Raw genomic sequence first — 13,811 nt, forward strand, 5'->3', positions numbered from 1 at the left:
AACACTTGGTGACAACTTCAATCTGCAAGAATACCATTATTGAGCAGATTAAATGTAATAAACGCATCCAACATGTGGAAAGCACAATCAAATTTGCAGATATCTACATGAATTAGCTACTACAGGGGCTTATGAAAAGTCTGCAGATTATTTTCTTATGATAAAGTCAGAACAGAAACCTTTCTTAACAGTTTTAAATTCAAAGATGCTAGCAAATGTCTCCACAACTGTAGCAATTCATACAGAGGACATAATACTTGGTAGAGAGATAAAACATTTTCTGGGACAAGTGCACCCTTTATCCCATATTCCTTTGAGAAGTCCTGAGCAAGTTGATGTAGTATTCATGAAAAAGGTGATTCCTTTACACAGACAACTCCACCATCAATAGCTGAGTGAAATCAATGAACCACAGACAGCAAAAGTGTGCTCAGGTCAAAGGGAGGGGGGTGGGGGGCAGGAAATGATGATCAATACACATACCACACAATCGGATTCTCAGACAATACTATTAACAGAGAGGACACCTCAATATAGTGAATGATTTACATTTATAATGAGAGACTTCTCATTCTGAAGCATCTTGAGACTCAACATACTGCAACAATTCCAACAAAGATTTCTGGGTATAAAATGTTGAGCCAGAACAAGGTTTGGTGATCAGGTCTCTCAAAATCATTGTAAGAGCTGAATCAAGCTGTACTCTTTGTATTATTCACCAGGAGACGAGAAAAACCATCATCCTATCCATTAAGACCAGAGAAACCTTGTAGGGTAGACCTCTTTGAACAGAGTCCAATATTCTTAATAATGTTAAAAATCACACAACACCAGGTTATAGTCCAACAGGTTTAATTGGAAGCACACTAGCTTTCAGAGCGTCGCTCCTTCATCAGCTACAACCAGCTGTGAAGGAGCAGTGCTCTGAAAGTTAGTGCTTCCAAATAAACCTGTTGGACTATAACCTAGTGTTGTGTGATTTTTAATTTTGTACACCCCAGTCCAACACCGGCATCTCCAAATCGTTCTTAATAATAGTTGACTACTGTTCCAGATGTGTAGATGTGTTGCAACTAAAGGGTCAGACGTCTGAAGATTGCTGAAGAGGATCTTCAGAGCACATTGAATTCCAAGAAGTTAATCTCAGAAAATGGATAACAGCTGGCCAAACAGCTTGTAACTTTAAAACATTCACAACGTTATCTGGATATACCCATATTACTACCTCATCAAGCTATCCAAAAACCAGGTGATGAAGCTGGAAATGGAGAGTGTGCAAGGAAAGTATTGCTGAAAAAGAAATATGACATTCACCTTGCACTTCTGACACACCAGAGATGCTAGCGCTCCCTGTTTGCTGATTGAGTCAATTCTTCTCGGCCCAACAGAAGCTGAGGCACAGAGGATTGAATTTTAATCTCCTCCAAAACAGCTGAGAATATATTCAGGTGAATACGAGTCTCCACATCTGTTGTCGCTTTAATTCAAAATCCACATCAAAGTGTCAGGAAAGATTTAAATTAAAAGTAGAATCAGAGATTTGGGAGGGGGATTGGTAGAGTATGGGAGTACATGATGAATGGTAGGATCTGAGGTAGTACTGAGAATCACTGGGACCTTGGTTTGCATGGGCATAAATCCTTAAAGACAATAAGATAGGTGGATAGGGTGGTTAAGAAGGCTTATGGCCTTTATTAGTCAAGGCATTGAATACAAGAGCTAGACATTATGGTAGAGCTGTAGTGGATATACTGGATATCTGACAATGGATAAATGAGCACTGCACAACAATCAACAGACAGGAGGGTTCCCTCCCAGTTGGGGAACACTTCAGTGGTCCAGGACCTTCAGCCTAGGACCTTTGGGTGACCTTCCTCCAAGGTGGACTTCGGGACAGGCAGCAGAGAAAAGTGGCCGAGCAGAGGCTGTTAGCTAAGTTCGGTACCCATAGGGAGGGCCTCAACTGGGACCTTGGGTTCATGTCACACTATAGGTGACCACCATTGCACTATACACACACACAGATACTCCTACACACACACACTCTCACACACACACAGGCACTCCTATACACACATACACACGGACACACATACACACAGACGCGCACACAGATACCCACACCCACCCTTACAGACACACACAATCCCACACTCACACATGCACTCCCTTACAGACTTAAGACACTCTGCACTCACTACACACACACATATACTTTCTCACACTCACAATCCCCAACCCAGACAGACACACACACACAGACAGACAAAGACCCACATGCACACATATATTTTGTGGGGTGAATTTGTACTTGCAGGGTTACATTGTACTTTGCTCAAAAACTGCATGCATTCATGTAGAACTCTGAGCTCAAAAACTGCATGAATTTATGTAAAACTCTGTTTTCTCACTTTTTAGATTAGAATCAATCTAAATATCATGGCATAGACAGAGAACACAGGGGGCCAACACCTTCAACATATTGTCTAGCTATCACCATTGTTAACAGCTAACCCGAGAATGCAACTTTTTAAAATTAAAGGTTTTGTGATTTACACATGAAAGAAGTGAAACTATCACTGTATTCTAACAGATGAAAGGCTTAATAGACAATGTATAATTTCAGTTACATCACACTGTAAATTTTAGCTATAAATTCTGTGTTATGAGTGAGCCCTCCACTATCACCTGATGAAGGAGCGTCGCTCCGAAAGCTAGTGTGCTTCCAATTAAACCTGTTGGACTATAACCTGGTGTTGTGTGATTTTTAACTTTGTACACCCCAGTCCAACACCGGCATCTCCAAATCAGTAACACTGTATGATATATTAAGGACTGAATTCTGACTGTGAGATATGCTAATGAGATACAGTATGTATCATCAGAGGAAATTATGCAATATCATGTGACCTTGCACTCTCTTTCTTGAATCTATGTGACAAGATGAAGCCACAGTAAGATGTTTCTGAAATAATATTTATATTTTCCTTATCTCAACAGCACCCTCTCTTTAGCAACACAACAAGCTCAAGGAAGTTATAATATACACCAGGAAAGTCTACAAAATGATGTTTAATTTGTGAGACTAGCACAGCTTGGTATTTTAAAATTCATGTAATTTCCATCAAATGTCTCTTCCTCTGATGCTCCCCATCTCTAAAATCTTTCAACCCCGTAACCCATTAAGCCTTTGGCACTGCTCCAATTCACCCAAACATTGCCTATTTCCTTCGTTCCCTCATTAGCAGTCATAGTTCAGCTGCTTAAACCCTAAGCTCTGGAATTCTTTACCTGATTGTCAATGTACAACTCTATGATCTCTCCACCTCTCTCCCTCCTATTTTAATATGCACCTGCAAACCTAACTCTTCGTCCAATACCTGTAGTTGTTTAAGGGGAGGATTTTATGGAGCTAGAAAGTGTCAAGACTACCAGCAGATTGGCAGCGAAGGGCCGACAAGAGTTAAATGGCTCTCAGACACCTCCCTTACTTTTCATCATCATCAAGAAGACAGCGAATGTTGCTGGAATGAAAGTTATTGGACGCTGAGGATCAATGAGCAGTTATGGACAGAGGGGTTTTGAAGTATGTGGGAAGCACAAGAGATTGGCAAAAGGACAAGGGGTATAACTTTCAGTGGAGCCTCCCCCTTCACAACTTTCTGAAACCAGATTTCACAATCAGGCACTGACTGTCTTTGAATGAGTCAAGATTAGAGTGGTACAGCAGGTCAGGCAGCATGCGAGGAGCAGGAAAATCGAGGTTTCGGGCAAAAGCCCTTCATCACGAATGAGGCAGGGAGCCTCCAGGGTGGAGGGATAAATGGGAGAGGGGGTGGGACTGGGGCGAAGGTAGCTAAGAGTGCAATAGGTGGATGGAGTTGGGGATGAAGGTGATAGGTCGGAGAGGAAGGTGGAGCGGATAGGTGGGAAGGAAGATTGGCAGGTAGGACAGGTCATGAGGATGGTGCTGAGCTGGCAGGTTGGAACTGGGGTAAGATAAGTGGAGTATCCCACTTCCTACACCACCTCCCCCTACATCCCATCCACCATTTCCTATTGGGGAGGGAATCACAAGCATCCCTCTCAAGTTGTGTATAGACCATGGCTTCAAACAGGTCAACACCAGCAGCAGCAAACTGAGTCTGTGTGATAATTAATTGGGAAATCAAGGGGCTCAATGGGTGACAGAGATGTTTGACCATGGGACTTCCAGCTCCAGACTGAATTTTATCTGTGCTAAGGCAGAGGGATGCTCACATACTATCAGGAAGTCTGATTAAATACTCTGCCGACTCTAAATATGCCATCAGGGAAGGCCATGAAACCTCTGCTTAGTTGCTTCATTTTTACGCACCTAAATAATATAAAGACATAATTGCTTAATCAGGTGCTTTAGAAAATAATGACTGATATAGTTACAATTCCCATATTATTTCTTTTAATGCTCTGGATGGAAAATATCAAATCCTCAAGAATCATCGATATAAAGTCCTTCTTACTCCATTTCCATTTTTAACTTATAATGAATCCACTAAGATTCAGGGAGGTAGTGGTAACATCACTGAGCCAAGAATCCAGAGCCCCAGGTTAATGTTCTGATTGTCCTGGGTCTAAATCTCACCATAGCAAATGGAGAAGTGGCAGTCGAGAGAGAAATGTCCTGGGACTGCTTAACAATGGCTCCAAACACCATCAGGTTAAATGTGTACAAGGGAACCCCCTGCTGGTTCTCAGCTACTGCCACCCCTTCCTCGTGGCTCCAGAAGTCCTGCACATTGGCAGCATTGGGATTGGCAAGGGCACAGAATCTAATCTGCAAATACTTCAGCCTTGTCTTTTGCATTGATGTGGCTTCCCCATCATTGTGGGAGCGTCCTCCTCCTGTTAGTTGTATGTTTGTCAATCACAATGAAATGTGGCAGGACTGCAGATCTTCAATCTGGTCTGTTGGTTGTGGAATTATTGAACGTGAACATCACTTGGAAGAGACACTGGGGGTGGCAAGGACATAGACTATACTCTCAATTTGGGAGTTCAACACTCATGTGTTCTTGATGTGATAAAGATTTCTAATATGTTATGATTATTTTGGAATTTGGATGGTAAAGAAGAAGAAAATGGCTTTTAGTTGTCCGATCTGTGGAACTGATTTGTTAAAGAATCCAGAAGTTCATTTTTGGATAATGTGTTCAAATGTCATTATCATTTCCAAGAAATAACTTCCATAACTTGATTAAATACTTGGGGAATTAATTGCTGAATGTTTACATCATGGGATTTTTACAATTCCAGGAAGACAGATGGGCAGAGACGAGAATCAGATTTCAGTTCAGAAGGGCAGTTTCATAACAGCAGAATGGCCAGCAGTTTGTGGCTGGTTGGAATTCTTTAGTTCTTTTTTAGCAATAGAAAGAGAAAACTCTTCGTCTCTCTTAAGATTCAATGGAAACAGTGGGTGAGTCTGTCTGTATTTTTGTGTCTGTGCAAGAAACAGCCATGGAGAAAATCACATCTGGTAAATAATCAAAAAAGACAAAAGCAGATGCTTGCAACCCTTTTAGTTAAAAAAGAAATCAGAGTTAAGCCAGAAGTGAAACTTCACTGAGAGTGAGTGACTGCAAAGATATTATTGGGAAAAGAGTTGGTTCTTTTTCTTGTTCATGTTGAAGTCTTTCTAAATTTGTACATATGTGTATAATACATTTAGCTGTCTTTTCTTTCATCTGTGTAATGAGCTTGTGTTCCTTTGTTAAAAGAATACTGGCAGGCGTGTGAGAACATGTTCAGTGACTGACCAATCTGCATCAATAAAACTTTTATGGTTTAGTAAACCTGAGGTCTAACTTGCCTAGTGTTACCATCAGCTGAGATCATAACAAAGTTGAGGCTCATCCTGGATAGTAATTTTTTGAATTAACAGAAATCTGTAAATCTTTTAAAGAAATAAATATATGGACGCACTGGACATAAGACAAGAATATTGTTGTGAAATATATTACATGGATTGGACTTTCAAAATGTCCCACGTATCTTGGAAGGAAGACATACTTAAATCAATTACTTAGTATTGAGAATTAAAACAGGGAACCCTGGACATGATGTCTTGTTGCTAGATTGTTAGGATTCTTGTTAGGATTCAGTTAGAAATGACAAAAGTCCCGACTTAGAAATAAAATTAAAATGCAAGTACGGAATGAAAAGGAAAGAGAACTGGAAATTTAGGGGGAGTTAATAAAAAACAAGGAAAACTGAAAAGGGATATGGAATTAAAGAAGCTTGATCTTCAAAGAGAGAGAATTCAGACAATATGATTTGGAGCGAGAATATCTTACAGTAAAGGAAGAAATAAGAGGTAGCAGCTCAGACGATGGTTTTGATTCGAATGAGGATTTTTTAAAAAAAATTTGAAATCTTGTTAGTGCCTGAATTTACAAAAGATGGAAGGGAAAAATGTTTCACTTCAACTGAAAAGTGCTTGTAAGATAAAATGGGCAAAAGATGTTTGGACCTTAATATCTGAGTGCATTGCGAGGTACAGCTCTAACATATACAATAGAGGAACCTCAATTATCCGAGAGTATTTTGTTCAGATAATCAAATGTTTAGACAATCGAATGCCAGATAACACAGTTTAGCCAAGCACCGGGACCTTGCGATCTTATTCGGATAATCCAAAATTTGGATAATCAAATGGCAGATAATTAAGGTTGCTCTGTATATCTGTTTGTCAGAAAGAATAACTTGCAGACAATGGAGTTGTTAAAGAGTTTACTCAATGCTGAGCAGCTTTGCCCTGGAGCCTTTAAGAAAGAAACGTAAATAGACATTTGTCGAAATTGCAAGAGAAAAACAAATGTTATGAGATAAGTAGTTTCATTCATTGGAGTTAGAGAAAAATTTTGAGAACATATGTAGGGAATCATGATTATGAAAGAATTCCAAAACAGTTTCCCAGTAACTCTTAAAAAGTATTTAATTAAGCACAAAGTGTTTTATATACATACGTTGAATTGGGCAGCAAAGGACTTTCAGCAATTTACAGACATTTTATTTAAATCCATAGTATAGTATAAACATTATTCACTTGTGGGACATGGGTGTCGCTAGCTGGCCAGCACTTGTTACCTGTCCCTAGTCGTCCTTGAGAAGGTGGTGGTGACCTGCTACTTGAAACGTTGTAGTCTATGTACTGTACGCAGACTCACAATGCCTTTAGCGAGGGAATTCCGCATTTCAACCGAGCAACAGTGAAGAAACAACAATGTATTTCCAAATCAGGATTGTGAGTGGCTTAGAGAGGTTCTCGCGGGTGGTGGTGTTCCCATATTTCTGCTGCTCCTGCCCTTCTAGATGTTGTGATTTTTGAAGGTCCAGTCTAAAGACCTTTGATGAATTTGCACATCAATTTCCACCTTTTCTTGCAGATACTTTCCCTGACCAGAAGCCAGCACCCACTCAGGAAGAACTCAGCTTTTTTAAATTTAAAAATCACACAACACCACGTGATAGTCCAACAGGTTTATTTGGAAGCACTCGCTTTCGGAGCGCTGCTCCTTCATCAGGTGGTTGTGGAGTATAATATCATAAGATACAGAATTTATAGCAAAAGTTTACAGTGTAATGTAACTGAAATTATATGTTGAAAAAGACCTGGATTGTTTATTAAGTCTCTCATCTTTTAGAATGAACATGAGTAGGATAAGTAGACAAAGTCTTTTCCCTGGGGTCGGGTAGTCCATAACTAGAGGGCATAGGTTTAGGGTGAGAGGGGAAAGATATAAAAGAGACCTAAAGGGCAACTTTTCCACACAGAGGGTGGTATGTGTATGGAATGAGCTGCCAGAGGAAGTAATGGAGGCTGGTACAATTGCAACATTTAAAAGGCATTGGATGCCTATATGAATAGGAAGGGTTTGGAGGGATAAGGGCCGGGTGCTGGCAGGTGGCAATAGATTGGGTTGGGATATCTGGTCAGCATGGACGGGTTGGACCGAAGGGTCTGTTTCCATGCTGTACATCTCCATGACTCTATGACTCTATAAATGAGCACATTTAATAATTCTAATCCTGCAATGTATGGAGTTGACACCTTTTCTAAGGTTCTCATAGCTCCCAGAATGAAATGTTGGTGGATGGGCAAGGAAATTCCTCTAGACGTTCATTTCCTAAGTTTCTATTTTGAATGGTTTTGCTATATTTTATCATGTGAAAAGTTTGAAGCCCATAATGTGAAAAGACTTGAGGCCATAACAGTATTATTTACTTTGGATGATTTATATATGTGTGTGTGTGTGTGCGTTTTTAATGTCATTTATTGTTTTCTTTTTATTTTGTGTTGGTAACCTAGGGATTTTCTGTGCATCTGAAGTTAATATTAACTTTGTAAGCATTTTTGCACGATTATTTTTTTAAAAACAGTTTTTGAGGCCTGACTTTAGAGTGAGTAGTGTAGTAATGTAGGTAATTGGGCCTCAAGTTTTATTAGAAATTTCTGGAACTTCTTGTTTTTTTTAAAGATCAAGGGTAACACCCATAGCTTAGAGAGAGATGCTTTTGTATTTGGGAGGTCAGTCCTGTGAAATCCTTGGATTAGGATGGCTCTATAAACCAGTGCTCTTAAGAAGGGAATGGTACAGTGAACTAGGTTACCTTAGAGTGAAGATTTAATGTTAGTCTCAGACCAAAAATGTTGACATAATTCCCTGGAAAGGTTACTAGAAGCTGAGTACACTTAAGATCAGCTGCATAGCTCTAGGAAGAAGGTCTGTGGAGTTCCAGTCTATAAATTGAAATCACAGGTGAATTGAACTTACTGATGTTCAAGGATTCTGTATGAATATTGTATGAATGGTGTATTTTGTTTACTGTGCAAAAGTATTTTCTTTTTCAATTTGTAAAGGAACATTTTGGGATTAATGGGATTATACATTCACTGTGTGCATATAAAACTTTGAATATGCATTGTAAGTATGTGACTTGATATATTCTATTATATCTTTTATTTTTCATGAATGAATTTCTTTTTCAATGTTAAAACAAAATTTGCAGCATTGCATACTCTGCTGCCTCACAGCACTAGGGACCTGTTTGCACGTTCTCCCCGTGTCTGCGTGGGTTTCCTCCAGGTGCTCTGGTTTCCTCCCACAGTCCAAAGATGTGAAGGTTAGGTGGATTGCCGTGCTAAATTGTCCATACTATCCATGAATGTACAGGCTAGCCGGATTAGCCATGGTAAATGCAGGGTTATAGAGCTAGGGTAGGGTGGGACTGGGTGGGATGCTGTTCAGAAGGTTGGTGTGGGCTCGATGGGCTGAATGGCCTGATTCTGTAATGTAGGGATACTATGATTCTATTCTATCTTTTAGTGCGAGATTAGTTTGTAAATCCAAAGCAAATCAAAGTATGATCGATCAAGCCAGATTTCAATCTGCCCAGCAATAACATCACTCATGATCAGAACAATAATCTTCACCAGATTTTGTCAGGTGGATATTTATCACTGTTCTAGTGATCAGTGAGTGAAGTTTAGTTGTTTCGTTACATTTGGCATGCAGGAGGAGAGCTCAAAATGGTGCTGTAATTTATCACATCTAACCACAGCACAATTCATGAAGTATAAAAAGTGTCAGGTTTAGCAGTAATGATACCAATGATTCATTCAAAATATTCAAAAATCCACACACTGTCAATTAGAGTCATAGAGATGTACAGCATGGAAACAGACCCTCCGGCATGACTTGTCCATGCCGAACAGATATCCTAATCTAATCTAATCCCATTTGCCAACACTTGGCCCATATTCCTCTACACTCTTCCTATTCACATACCCCTCCAGATGCATCCAAGGAACAGGAGAATCGACGTTTCGGGCATAAGCCCTTCTTCTGGATGCTGCCTGATCTGCTGTGATCTCCAGCATCCCCTGCCTTCATTTCAGATTCCAGCACCTGCAGTAATTTGCCAATACATTGGGTTTTCCCAAAAGTTGACCTGAGGTTATCATTAGACACTTGACTCCAGATTTTTATTGAATTCAAATTCCACCATCTGCCATGGTGAGATTCGGACCGGGTCTCTGGATTAACAGGCTAATGATAACACCACGAGGCTGGCCCAAGACAATAACACCGAAGATCAGACGTCATTAACAGCTGTTCAGAAAGGAAAACCAAAACAAAATTCTTTGGACTTTAGTCAGTGTGCAAATTCATGCATAAAGCTGAGAAGAGTATGTAAGTAAAAATAGAAAAGTGAGAGTTTATTTGTTTCTTTAATTTTCTGTCCACATTCTTTTCTATTTGATGAGCTTTTATGATATAGCTCCTTCTTGGACTCAGCCTCATTCTAATGCGTGAACCTTGAGACCATCTTTAAGCTGTTCAGTTGTGGTAGCATTATAGTTGACCCCAATCCTTCTGTAAAAATCTTAGTTCATACTTATCGTTTGTCCTTTTAGCATTTACTTTATTCTGGATTGATATTTTCAGCACCTTTCATAATCTTGTCTAATTAAAATGGACTACCTCCCAGAAAATTCCTTTCCATCTTGAAAACTATCTTTTTTTAAAACGTTAAGGACCCTCCTGGGTGGCCAAGTGGGCTTTTACCCTGCAATACCCTGTAGCCAAGATGCCACCTTGCTAAAGGATTTGAAGCCAGCACTAGGAAAGGCTGGCTGAAGACTTGTTAAATTGTTAATGCCATTTAAAATGTTTGCTAAAACTCATTACAGGAACTGCATTATATATTGTTGGCTAATATTTCAATTAATACCCTCTCCTAATGGCAGTCTGTTTGAGAACAAACACAATGATGTCGATGTAAACAAGGAATACTCATCATTTCATATACATCATTCCTGGAGTTGCGAAGTCAACCTCTGGAGGCTGTGTGGAAAACTGTTTAGACACTCAAACAATATCCAAAATGGACATTCTCTGGATTTCAAATGAAGGGTCTAAATGCTGTGCCCTCCATCTTACAAGAGTTACCAGGAATGGAATCATGGTCTAGATTAGAGTGGTGCTGGAAAAACACAGCAGGTCAGGCAGCATCCGAGGAGCAGGAAAATCGACGTTTCTGGCAAAAGCCCTTCATCAGGAAGCCCTTCATTCTGAAACGTTGATTTTCCTGCTCCTCGGATGCTGCCAGACCTGCTGTGCTTTTCCACACCACTCTAATCTAGACTGGGATCTCCAGCATCTGCATTCCTCACTTTCGCCTAGGAATGGAATCATCACCATCCTGCTCGGGATGTAGCTTGGTTGGGTCTAGGAATGAGGAAAGGTAAGAGGATGTTAGACTAGGCAAAACAGCACTAGCTGCTGCAGGGGAGCACCAGGAGACTGAGGAGGTGGGAGGTATAACCACTCACCCCTGCAGGTTCAGGGCTTTACATCCTGGACATCCTCCTCCAATGCTTCCAGTGCAACATCTGACAACCTGTGTATGGTTTACCTTGGTTCCTAAGTCGTGCTGTAACAGGCCAACATAAGTCAGCCAAAGCTCATTGATATTTAATCAATCTGTTCACACATTTGGAGAAGATGGCATTTAAACCTAGGTCTTGTAGCCCAGAGATAGAGACACTGCCATTGCGCCACGCAAGCCTCAGTCAGAGCTACCAAAAGTCCATAAAAATCCATCTAATCACCTTGGGGGAAACCTGCAGATATTCTGTTTCAGTATGTCCATATTATGGTAATCAGCAACTATGGCCAAAATTGCAAACGACATCCAGATTTTCAAATAGGCTAATCTCTTAGAATTGTTGCCCCATTGAGCAACATCATTACCTCTTGGCCAATTGAACATTTTGCATTGTACTTTATTATTTTTATTGGTTTTGCTGTGTGCTGCTCTGCATTTATTGGACATTTTTAGCTGGGTCTACCAAGGCTTCAGGGTAGAAGTTTTTTTGAGGTAAACCAAATGGTAGGAGTGATTTACACACGGGAGTCAATCAGGCTGTCTCACAAGATAATGTTTTTCACACCTCAGTGCTTCTGTTCATGCAGGTAAAACGCCAAATTGTTTGGACAGTAAGTTCTGAAGTCCACCTGGACATCCTGGACTCCAACATCAAGGCACCCAACTTAAAAGGCACTCACACACCATTTCATTGTCTGCAACCCAGGGGGCAGCACAGTGGCTCAGTGGTTTGCCCTGCTGCCTCACAGCACCAGGGTCCCAGGTTCGATTCCTGCCTTGGTCGACTGTCTGTGTGGAGTTTGTACATTCTCCCCGTGTCTGCGTGGGTTTCCTCAGGGTGCTTTGGGTTTCCTCCCACAGTCCAAAGATCTGCAGGTTAGGTGAATTGGCCATGCTAAATTGCCCATAGTGTTAGGTGCATTAGTCAGAGGGAAATGGGTCTGGGTGGGTTATTCTTCGGAGGGTCAGTGTGGACTTATTGGGCTGAAGGGCCTGTTTCCACACTGTAGGCAATCTAATCTAATCATTACTCAACCTGTGCTCATCCATCCCGGAGTTGTCACAGACCAGATGAAAATAATGGAGCACATTTTAGCAGCATCCCTAGACATTGTTTGTGGTTCTGTTCGCCAAGCTGGGAATTTGTGTTGCAGACGTTTCATCCCCTGTCTAGGTGACATCTTCAGTGCTTGGGAGCCTCCTGTGAAGCGCTTCTGTGATGTTTCCTCTAGCATTTATAGTGATTTGTACCTGCCGCTTCCGGTTGTCAGTTCCAGCTGTCCGCTGCAGTGGCCGGTATATTGGGTCCAGGTCGATGTGCTTATTGATTGTATCTGTGGACGAGTGGAAGCCTCTCTCACATCTGCCAGGGTTCACGTTTGAAACATAAAAGGAGCTGCACCACTCAGCACCTCACACTTCAGGTCACTGACCTCCCATCATTCATCTGAGAGATTCTCACCAAAAGCTTGAGTGGGGGCAAGGACACAACTATAAAAGATGGCATTTTGAACGGAATTGTTTTGAATTTTCGCACCTCAGTCAGCATTAGTCAGTGAGGCCTCATGAGGCAGGTTGTTGGTTATGATTTAGAATGGTGCTGGAAAAGCACAGCAGGTCAGGCAGCACGCAATGAAAACTGACGTTTCAGGCAAAAGCCCGAAACGTCGAATTTTCTGCTCCTTGGGTGCTGCCTGACCTGCTGTGCTTTTCCAGCACCACTCTAATTCAGACTTGGGTTTCCAGCATCTGCAGTCCTCATTTTTACCTAGGTTTGTTGGTTATGTCAGGCTTCACTCCTCACACAATAAATGGTTAACAACAAGCCAGACTGCTTACAAACTAATCAACATGATCTCACCAACCATCATGCCCCCACCCCCACCCAAATAGATTAGATTACTTAGTGTGGAAACAGGCCCTTTGGCCCAACAAGTCCACACCGCCCCGCCGAATTGCAACCCACCCATACCCCTACATTTACCCCTTACCTAACACTACGGACAATTTAGCAAGGCCAATTCACCTGACCTGCACATCTTTGGACTGTGGGAGGAAACCGGAGCACCCGGAGGAAACCCACGCAGACACGGGGAGAACGTGCAAACTCCACACAGTCAGTCGCCTGAGGCGGGAATCGAACCCGGGTCTCTGGCGCTGTGAGGCAGCAGTGCTAACCACTGTGCCACCGTGCCGCCCATAGTGTTACACAATAGTGTAAGTGCTTGCATAAAGAAATGCCTGTGGATATGAAGGAGCTAAGTAAATGAAATTTGTCCTTACCAGAGCTTGGAGGAAGTCCATCTTGCCAGGTATACACCTCATACGTATGGTGTGTTTGTGAATGGATGTGTTTCCTGTTAATGGCTGATGGAATT

The sequence above is a fragment of the Chiloscyllium plagiosum genome, unplaced genomic scaffold, assembly GCF_037043375.1.
Source record: "Chiloscyllium plagiosum isolate Xiang-an unplaced genomic scaffold, Cpla_swu_hap1 HiC_scaffold_1, whole genome shotgun sequence".
Classification (NCBI taxonomy): domain Eukaryota; kingdom Metazoa; phylum Chordata; class Chondrichthyes; order Orectolobiformes; family Hemiscylliidae; genus Chiloscyllium; species Chiloscyllium plagiosum.